Raw genomic sequence first — 10962 nt, 5'->3', positions numbered from 1 at the left:
GAATTAGCTGCGTTTTGCATTAATTTCTGTGTTTTCATTTTTTCATTGTGTATTTTTCCTTTGAAAGAATTTAGCCCTTTTTTGTGGTTCTGGTTTATTAGAATTTTGGCATTGTATTGTTCATCTTAAAGCAACTCTTTGGAAGAGGACCAGGCACTGGAAATGGTAGCAAATCCATTCTTTAGTTGCACTGAGATTTTATGTGGTATTTAAGACCATCCTTCAAAATCGAAATGCCTAACTTTCTTTTTTGACCTTTATCAAAGTTATGTGATGGTGACATTTTCAGTTAGAAGGTACATACAGCAACAAAACTGGCAACTCCTTTAGATTTTATTCTAGCTAGAGGATGTCAAAATGAAAGGTGATAAATGGCAATGGCTATGAAATCAGAGCTTGTGATCCTTATAAAGGGTAGGATACACAACAGCGAAATGGGAAGGCTTTTGAGAAATAAAGTAGTAAGTCCAACTTATAAGTTTTAACTGACTCTGGATGCAGGAAAAAAATACGTGGAGCATGAAAGTCACATTATGAAGAACATGTATAAAGGAGTAGTGGAGGCAGATATGAGAAAGGCCAAAGTGCAAATTGAATTGCACATAGCAAGAGGCATAAAAGCTAGGAAGGTTCTTGTAAAACTAAGTTAATAGCAGGAAGAAGATTGGGAAATGTCTCTCTTGATTCAGTGAAGAACATTTGTATCTACAGAAGGTGCAGAACCTTTAAAGTGCTCAGTGCCTGTTTTGCTTGTCTTCTCTAACGTGGTGTCATGCAGGTGCTTAATCATATTAATACTTGTGATAAGGTAGTACTTTAGAGTGTACTTCCACTAGATGCTCCTGCGTCAGCTGGCCCTGATAAGCTTCACAGTGCAATGCTCAAAACAGCTCAAAACTGCAAAATTATTATCTAGAAATACTCAGACGTACTAGAAGACTGGCAAAGGACGAGTTTTTGGAGAGTTATAATGGAAGAGAGCTGAGGAAGAGGAGTTGAAGTGTGACAGTTCACTTTCTCTCCTTTTTTTCCATCAGTTGAGATTAATAAGCAAATATTCTATTTTCAAGTGCTTGGAAGATAACTACGAGAAGAATGACAGCATGAACTGATTTGTGGGAAAACTAATTGCATCCAAAGTAATACCTTTTTACTGCAGAGCAGAAGGCTTTGTCGCTATGGCAGAAGCAGTGGAAGTCTTGTCTCCTGATTGATTGATTTATTTATTTAGTAAGGTCTTCTACATTTTAATGGCCTCATAAGTAAATGGAGACATCATCTGGGGAAAGTAGTCTAGGAAACGTGCAAAACTGGGCAGATGATCCTATTCAGAGAACAGTAATTAGTGATTTGGTGTTGAAATGAGAGGTTACGTTGAAGGGTTCTGTCCTGGGTACTGTTGCTTTTAATGAAAACATCAGTCAACTGGCTGATTAAATGTGCTTATTAAATTCTCAGGGACTATATGTTGTAGAACATGATGAGAGTTCAAAATGACCTGAAAAATAGGTTGACATTCAGTAGGGACAAATGCGGAGTACTGCACTTAGACAGGAATTATTAGCTGTGCAAATGCAGGGTGAGGAATAACTGGTTAGGTACTAGAAAAAGGACCTGGGGGTGTACTGGATCACAAGTTGAACATGAGTCAGTGTCATGCTGTTTGCAGAAAAGGCAAATATCTTGCTGAGATGTTTAAACGGGAGTATTGTCTGTGAGATGGAAAGTTGAAATCTATTGGTTTTATTTGCTGTTGGTATACTGTCAATGTGCAGACAGCATGTGTTTTGGGTGCCAGAATTTGAGAAGAATTTGGACCACTTGGAAAGAGTTCAGAGGAGAGAAATGCAAATGATCAGAGTTTGAGGAAACAACTTCATAAAGATGGAAGAAAATCCAAGTTATTTTGGCAAGAGATGAGGAGGTTAAGGGGAATGTAAGAAATTTCAAGCATTTAAAAGATTTGTAAGAAGGAAATGCTATTTTCAATGACCACAATGGACAGGTTGAGATGGGATTAAGTTTCATCAAGGAAAACACCAATTAAGCTTTTCACTTTCTCCCAGTAAAAATGGTACTTTAAGAAGTCTTTTATTGGTGGCCATTAAGAACAAGTTCCTGTGTTGACAAAGACTCGTATAGTTGGTTTAGTTTGGGGAATAGGCTAAACTCTCTATTGATGTCCCTTTCATCCCATTTTACAGGATTCCAATTTTAGTTTGTGTCAAGTTTGAGCCAAGGAGGGGGAAATACAGAGGATTCTTTTTGCCCATCACTCGGTTATATCATATGAGTTTAGACCTTGCACAGGTTCAAATCGCTAGACCGTGGTGCTTGTATTGGTGTGGAAACATGCGGTGTTGTGGATGTTACTCTTTTCTCTGGGATGCTGGCTCTTGCAGATGGAGCAAGTTTTCTTGTGCTGAGGGGATGTTCTAAACCTCTGTGGTGGAGGTACTACAGGATGGCAAGGGGCGTGTGTGTAACTTCAGTGTAGAAGAGCATGGAGGAATTATCAATCATTTCAGTAGTCTTAGTAGCTTCAGATTACTGCTTTAGACTGGGGTGGTAATCCTAATGCTTCTGATCCATACTTAGAAAGGTCCACCTTTGGCTTTGAAAATCTTTTTGAAGGACACATACTTCAGTATATTCATCAGTACAGTGAGCATAGGTGAGGACGGACAGATTTCAAAGTGGAAAGTCCAACTGCGAGTATTTTATGTGCTATTTTATGTGTCATTATTTTCATGCACTCTTATAATTGCTTTTGATTGCCTGCAGTAGATTGCATGACAAAACAAAGGATCCAACTATTCCTTCTATTTCAGTGATAGATTTGTAAGATAACTGGTACATTTAAATTAATCCTATGCATTTTGCTGTCGTACCATGTCTCCAAATCAATGAAGAAAAGTACAGTAACCCTTGTGAACTCTGGCCTTTAGATCTGCCACAGCATTTAACGTCAACAATAGCAAACACTTATCTTCAGGAGGATATGTTTAATGCAGTAGTAGATAGCAGGAGCTGAAAGTTCAGTGATGTATGTAAGGGTTGGCCTCCAATATGGAGATTATATGATGTGTTGGCAGTTATGTTGCATTACCTGCCTGACTTTACCTTCACCCTATAGCAGTATTTATTGAACTGTGTAACTGCTGGGTAGAGATGAATTTCTCAGAAGTCCTATTACTGTTGAATTGCTAGAGAATTTTTCCTCTGAGCAGAGGGATGTTTTTTTTTTTACCACTGTTTCTCAGAGGAACTCTCTTTATTTTAGAGGAGTGGAGGAATCTTAACATATCTGCCATTGTCACTAAACTGTGAAGGCTTGATCCAAAGCCCAGTGAATTCAAAGGGTTGTTCCATTGGCTTTGAGCAGTCTTTGGCTGAGGGTGCTGCTGTCTAAAACTAGTATATAGTAGTACTCCAGGTCTGACAAGCCAGCAAAAAGTTCTTTTCAGACCAACTGGTAATTCCAACAGGAACATAAAAGGGCTGTCAAATGTGCAGTCTTGCAGAGTGCATTCTTTGGATTAACCCTATCTTCAGTTGATCCATTTGGCGAGGACCACAAAGAAGTTAAGTAGTGCTTCGAGAGAGGGTCTTGACATTACTGCATCATAGCCATGCTTTATTGCTAGAGGCAACCTACTGAGCCTTAATACTGGCAGTATTGAAGACCTGTGGTGTGAAGAGGAGTAACGGTTTTGACTCTGGTTTGGACAGCCAGGCTTTAAATGCCAGCAGCGTATGGATGAAACACAGCTTCTGCCTATTTGTCGTTCTGTACAGTTGTACTGCTACGAGAGTTATCTAGTGCTTGGGTCAACCCATGGAGAAGGGCATGTGTCTGGAGCAGAGACAGATGTAATGTGTCTGAGTGAACAGAGGCACTTGGAAAAACCCTGTTGTGCGGTGTGCGTTGGTTGAAAGTGTACTCGGGCTCCTGACTTCCTCAGTTTTGTTAGTTCATCTACAATTTTTTTTGTTCGAACTATAAATTGCATTTTCTTATGACTGTGTCTTTTCCAGCAAAAATAGCTGAAATAATAATAAAACCACCAAAATGTAGGGACACGCACAGTGTTTCACCACACAAATTGTATGCCTTTTGTAGGGGGAGAGCACAATGAAAAATAACTTACGGTCTTGTCAGCTTGACGGCGTCTTTACTCTATAGCGTGCACGTGTAGATATCCTCGTAGTGCTCTTCCCTGTGCCACCCTTTCCTTTATCCAGCGACACCCCTTCCCCAGAGAGACAGCTTTTGACCGTAGCAAGGCTGTTGGCATAATTGCATTCTGAGCGTGTTACGAAGGATTTTTCTGCCTTGAGCTGGTACTAGTATGCTAGTAGTGTCTGTAACACCAGTTCTTAGCCTGTGCTCCTTTCAGTAGTGGTTATCTGGTGCCTTAAATTGCTGCTGTCTCTTTGCTGGAGATGGCCAGTCCATGTATCTTCCATTGGCAGAATTGGCATAGGAGTGTTTTGCTCAGTTCATGTATATTCCATTGGCATAGGAGTCTGTTGCTCAGTGCAAGTGATTTGAATTTGGCTAGTCTGCATCTCACATGTGGAACAAGCGTAGAGTGCCTCAGTTTCTTCTGCTTGCGGTTATCTTCCTACAGTGTAAATATCTGGGAAGCGGTAGTATATTAAATGCCATAATTGTCTGTCCAGCTGAAGTTGGGTAATGCTTGCTATCTGTAGCATTGATAGGTGTGGTAGGAGAACCTACATAGACTATAGTCAGACCGTAACTGCTGGTTGACTAGCTGCTGTCAACAGAAGCTGTATCAAGTTGAGAACATGCTTTCCATTGACTTATTGCTAAACTGAAGTAGTTTCACCTCTTGTAAAGCTCATTTTCCTTGGAGACTAATTTTTGATATTGTGGATATTGAAGCAGTTGAGTTTGCTAAATTCATGGGGCAGTATTTTGTGGTGAATCATCTGCTCAGTGTTCCACTGTATCCTCCCAACTTATCTTTGCTGGATTCCTGAAGTGAGTGTTTTATATCTATGCTTTCCTCCATCAGGGGACACTCTCATTCCTTGGGTGCTAAGTTTGTGGTAGAGTGGTAGAGTATTATATAAATTATAGAAAATGGGCTAGATAACTATAACATCAGCTTGAAAGATAGTAAAAATAGAGTAACTTGTGGCTGATTCCTTTCTTAATGTTCCATAGAAATAAGGTAATGTTCAGAGCTTTAGTCTTTTTCAAAACCTTTTTGATTGTTTTGCTTTCATTCAGATAAAGTAGTTGCTTGTGAATTTCCTGAGTGCCGTGGCCAAGGAGAAACCAAAGTGCATGTTCCTACAGTGAGTTATGACAGTATTTAAGTTGGGTCTTTCCTAAGTTCTTTTGTTCTACCTTGATAAACAAAGGTATTCTTAAAAACTCTGCGTGGTGGTTTGGTATGTTTGCAGGTAAGATGGGAGTTAACGTCTGTCAGAAAGTTGTGTGTGTGAGTTTCTAACTGTATTAATCGCACTGGTTTGCTAGATATCTTGGATAAAGCCTACTGCATCTGGAATCAGGCTACTCTGCTGTGGTTTCTGTAAGGAGCATACAAATTTGAGGACTCTGCAGAGCCTCCACGAGGGGTTCAGTTTCTGCTTAAGTATTATGATCCGGTTGAAGCTTCAAGCTTAGGTGTTAACTTTGACAGAGCTGCCCTGTGGGCACTTTAATGTAAACTGTCCATCCCCTCTTCCTTTGTGTAGAAAGCCAGGCTAAAAACACATTGCTTACTTTGTGTTTGAAATGTTTTCACGCTTTGCCCTTGATCCCTTTACGGTGGGGTTCGAAGTATAAGATGGGGTGGGGATTTGGATGCTGTGGCACCATCTGGAATAGAAGCGTTAGCTTCATCCTCTAAACTAGAAATCCAGAAAGACTCGTGCTCATCAGAAATGGCATGTGGGGATAGCCCTGGTGCGAGCTTCTCATCTTCTAGAGATACTTCAGGGATCTGGGACTTGACGATGAGGAATTTAGTGCCTACGTAATTGCCAGTTGAATTCTTTGATGACTTTTGAAAAGTCATTAAAATGTTTGTTTTAAATCTCTCATCTTGCGAGCCAACATTGTTTGAATGTTCTTTCATGAAAATGTACTGGGTATGGTAACTGGAATCACGGGTTTGCAAGATGGTTGAGGTACTGGGTATGGTAACTGGAATCACGGTTTTGCAAGATGGTTGAGGTTGGAAGAGCCCTCTGGAGGTCATCTTGTCCACAAAAGGGCCCTCTGGAGGTCATCTTGTCCACACCCCCCCTGCTTAGGCAGGGTCACCTGGAACCGGTTGCTCACAACCATGTCTGCATGGAATATACTTTTTTTGTAATACACATAATGGTATTTAATGCTTCTCTTCCATAGGTGATGTACATTAAGTACTGATGTACCCGCACGTTCTTTTAGGAGCATGTGACTTCTCTTCCACTTGCCTGTAAAGACTGTATTTATGAGAGAAAACAGATGCTGCTGCTCTTGAGAAAGGGTTTTTAATTAATCTTAATTAGCTATTTGTGTAGTGTACTGTTTTCTAATTTATTTGTGGCATTAATGTGTTATTGGCCATGTGCAAATTCTTCTGGGGGATGAGACATTGTAAGAAAGATACGTAGCAGAGCCGTGAAAAGTGCTGACAAGGATGATCAGAAGTGTGTAACTTCCCTCACTAAGGGAAGCTGTTGTTTCTGCACAGGGAGGAGAGGACTGAAGGGTGGGGGATAAAACAGTTTATAAAAGACTCACAGGTGGCAGGGAGGGAGTAAATAAGGCATGACTTCACTGCCCCTTCAAATACAACAAGTAGGAGGCTTTGGCTGAAACTAGTAGATGGAGGGTCAAAATAAGGGGAAAAAAAATCCTTCCCTGTGAACTCAGGAATTCTTTGCAGGATGCTGGCAAGCTTAAAGTGTGCCCCAAAATAATTTAAAAAAATTAAGAAAAATCCACTTAGTATTAAATAAGGTGATAAGATACTTGGCTCAGGAACTGCAAGTCACTGGGATTGCAGAGAGTCTGCTGGGGAGTATACGACTCTGCCCATGATGTCTCCTTGACTGCTGCTCTTCAGGATGCTGGGCTAAGAGCACATTTGATCTGACCTTTTATTATTTCTATAATAGTAAAACTGTTACTTTGTAGATCTATTAGCCTTCAGCCAGCCTTTCTATTCTTTGGTTACTTTCATTCAAAGGGTATAGAGTAAAGGGTATAGAGTAAAAGCTACTTAATGCATTTAAAGCTTTCACCTAACATTTAAGAAAAAAACGAGTCTGATGGGGAAATCTGAGCAGAGCATCTTGACCAAAGGTACCTGAGAAGAGGCTACTTCTGAATATTTGGCTATACAGTGGTGGTATTTCAGTTACTGAGGTCAACACTTGAGGAAAGAGTACTCCTTGATACGTTTAATGTACTTAAAATATTTCAGTCTTGGTTTTAAGAAAACCAACTTTCATCCTTACAGCAGAGAAGACGGATGCAGTTACATCTCAGTATCGCTATAAAAAAGTTTATAGGCTAGGAAAGAAAAAATTTCTAAAAATGGTAGCTCCAATGTGGTCATAAATATTGTTCTAGACATGATATGTTAAAGGAGAATTTCTCCTTTTAGGTAAGTTTTCAGGATAAACGTTAACTATAAATGGAGTGATAGCCAAAAGCTGATGCGTAGCAGAAGAAGCGACTCTGAACACCTTTACTTGACTGTCATCAGTGCTGAGAAGATTGGAGCAGTTGAATGGAGATCATGTGTCAGATTTTTGCAGAGTCTGTTTCCATTCTACAGAAGATGTGTCCCACTGCTGATGCTGTAGAAATCATTCCCAAGAGGTACACAAGTTCTGCAAAGTATCATTTAGACTGAGCTATTTAAGGCAATGATGAAACGTATTGTAGTAGGCTGCTGTGAGTTCGTTGAATTTCATGGATTGTAGAAGTCCTTCTTTGAGGGACAACTGTTTACTAAATTGCTAAAGCTCTTCTTGGTTTGTGGGACTGTTCTGAATGACTGGGACATGGTAGCTAGATGGACGTGGGCCAAAGTTTACGTTACAGGCATGGAGGCATTGAGTTAAATGTTAGTCTTGAACGTCTGTTCTTCTTGTCTTTGTCAAACTTCTGTTCATGGGCATGGGAAGTTGAACTTTTCCCCCCTCGGTTTTCTCATCTTACCTCATATGGTAGTTGTGAGAGTAAATGAATCGTTCTCAGGAGCTAAGCTGTCAGGTTGTATAAATTCCTGTGCATAAGAAAATCTTCTTCTACGGCAGTCTGGACTCTGAATGGAACTTGTTTGCAGACTTTTCTGTTACTTATTTCAGTTATTAGAATTTGATCAAGGCAAATAAATTGTGCTGCTTGATAGCTGAAGACGTATTAAATTCTATGATATGACCTTTTAACTTTAATTTTTAGTGTTTTATGATATTTAGAGTTTTAGCCATTTCTGTCATGCACAGTATTTCTATTGATTGGTGGGTTGGTTGCACACAAGAAGAGCTCTTTCCTTGAAGTGAATGTGCTGCATACTTAAGGCTTTGTATCAATTTATTATGACTGTTTAAAAAATTTCTACTTTCAGTAAACATTTGAAAACCCAGGTTTAAGTGCTGAAGCTTAACCTATTCGTATGTGTAGACCTTCTTACAGAATAAATATTTAGAAGTGAGTGCAGTTTGGTGCTATTTCTGTTAATCTGTTACGCGCATGCATTTAGCAGTCACATAGTTGAACTTTAAGAATCTTTAAGTCATCACAACTTCAGGAAAGCATGAAGAAATACTGCTGCTTTGTCTCAGAATGCTTGGCTGAAGGCAACGAAAGCTACTAAGTCATACTTACGATGGGAAAGAAGAAAGACTCTAAAACGGATTGTTTGCTGATGATAAATATGACTGGTTCTTGAACTATGTTGTAGTCATATCTGTATACCAACTATATGTGCTTTTGAGGATGCAAAAATTAAATGTTTAAACTTTAGAGGAAAGTTCATCTCTTATGATTAGTCTGGTTGTGCCTGATGATCTCCTTGTAGGCAAACAGAAATTTGATTCAAATGTTCTTATGTTAACCTCAAAAATATTTTCCAAGAATTTAGAGGAAGAGGAAAAAAAGTCATTGCCTCCTTTTACTGAGCATCCATACTACAAAAGCAAATATATCCCAGGAAGCAGATACTCTACATCACACAATAAGGCGGCAGCCACACAGGAAAGGTTGGGCTCTTGGCACAGCCCCTGAGGGGAAATGCTTCCTTGAAAGGACCCATTGTTGCTGGATTTGGGTCTTCAGACTCCCAGTTCTCTGCTAGTGTACTTGTGGTTCTCTTGGTGCTGGGATGGGGCATCTTTGCCATCTCCATTATCTAACCATAATAATCTTGGTTATTTAATCAAATAGAAGGACTGAGTAAAGTTCATGCCCCGTGCGAGAAAGGAACGTCTTTTTGGAAACAGTGTTGGTGCTCAGCTATTGAAAACTCATGCTGGGTGTAATGGCACCATGCCTTACCCAAGGTATTTGAAACAGTTTAACTTTCTCTTCCAAGAATAAATAAAACATTTCATTGTCTCTATTGTCAAAGTCTGTGAATTCTACCCCAAATGTCTGGTATACGCTTCCTTCCAAGAGAGGAAAGAAACAATAAGCATCTAAAATAAATTTATGCTTTATTGGATTCCCTTACTGTGGGACAGGTCTTCTTTTCCTTGTGGCAGCTAGGTAGGAGATCCAGAAATCTAAAACGGAGACAAGGAAAGACTGTATTTCTGTGTGGCTGAGAGTGGGAACAAGCTTTGGGCAATTTTGACTTGGTGCTTGATTTATCAGTTGAAAACATTCATTAATGTAAATAGCTGCTGCTTGAAGTAACATAAATGAGGTGCCGGGAAGGTGAGGTGGTGAAGTGCTTGAGTAGTTGTCCTTGACATGACCAACTGCTTTCCTAAATTCTCTTCTAACATGTCTTCAACTTGTGAATGTGCTATTACATAATTAACAAATTTTTAAGTGGACTGAAAGTAACTATCTGAAGACCAGTTAGAAAGTAAGTTTTAAGTATAGTATTGGCTATAGTACTTTGGTATTGTGATGAATTGCCATACTGAGTTTATTGTTAGATGCAGAATTATCTATCCTTAATGTAGCATGTATTCTACTATAAACATTGCAATTGCTGTTACAGTCTGCAAAAAGTATACTTTACAAAGAATACACTCTACAAATGTAAATACAATTTTGGTTTGGTGATTGTTGGATACAATGGTCTTCCTTAAGCCTAAACACAGAAACAAAAGCTTGTATTATAACAGAAAGCCCAAGATGGGAAGTGATAAAATAGGTATTGAGTGGAGGGCTTTGTTAAAATATAGCTCGTGTACTTGTAAAATTTCCATGTATTCATTAAACTATTATGTCATTCTTATTGTTAGAGCTTGGTTAGTTGACTAAAGTGTTAAGCTTTGTTTGTAGTACAAATTATAACCTTAACTCCTTTCAAAATATAGCTGGAGGATTTTTGATCTTCCATAGTTCTTTTAGCTTGTATGTCTTTACCCAAACATTTATTGTACATTATGTGGGTAACTTTGTGTTTAAGGGTTCAGCTGCAAGCTGCTGGAGAACTGTAAATTGCATCGGCTTCCATTCATGTAAGGTGTGTTTCTCAGATTGCAGGTGTCTCTCAGGGAGAAGTACCTTTTGCGTTTGTCATGTGGACTACAAACTTGTAAAAATATCAATATATTTAATACTGAAAGCTTTACAAATTTAAATTGCACGGGTAAGCTCATCGTAGTGTGTGTTGAAGTAAAACGTGATAACCTTTGTTTTTTATGGTCAGAAAAATGTGATATCCCCAGACATTTGGCTAAGTTGTGTATCGGGTATAAGGTGATCTGTTTCAATTTTGAAGTGGTCTTTGAGTGATGTGGCTT

This window comes from Charadrius vociferus, unplaced genomic scaffold (assembly GCF_000708025.1).
Source record: "Charadrius vociferus isolate BGI_N301 unplaced genomic scaffold, ASM70802v2 scaffold214, whole genome shotgun sequence".
Classification (NCBI taxonomy): Eukaryota; Metazoa; Chordata; class Aves; order Charadriiformes; family Charadriidae; genus Charadrius; species Charadrius vociferus.
The sequence above is the reverse complement of the archived record's forward strand: the minus strand, read 5'-3'. Positions refer to the sequence as shown.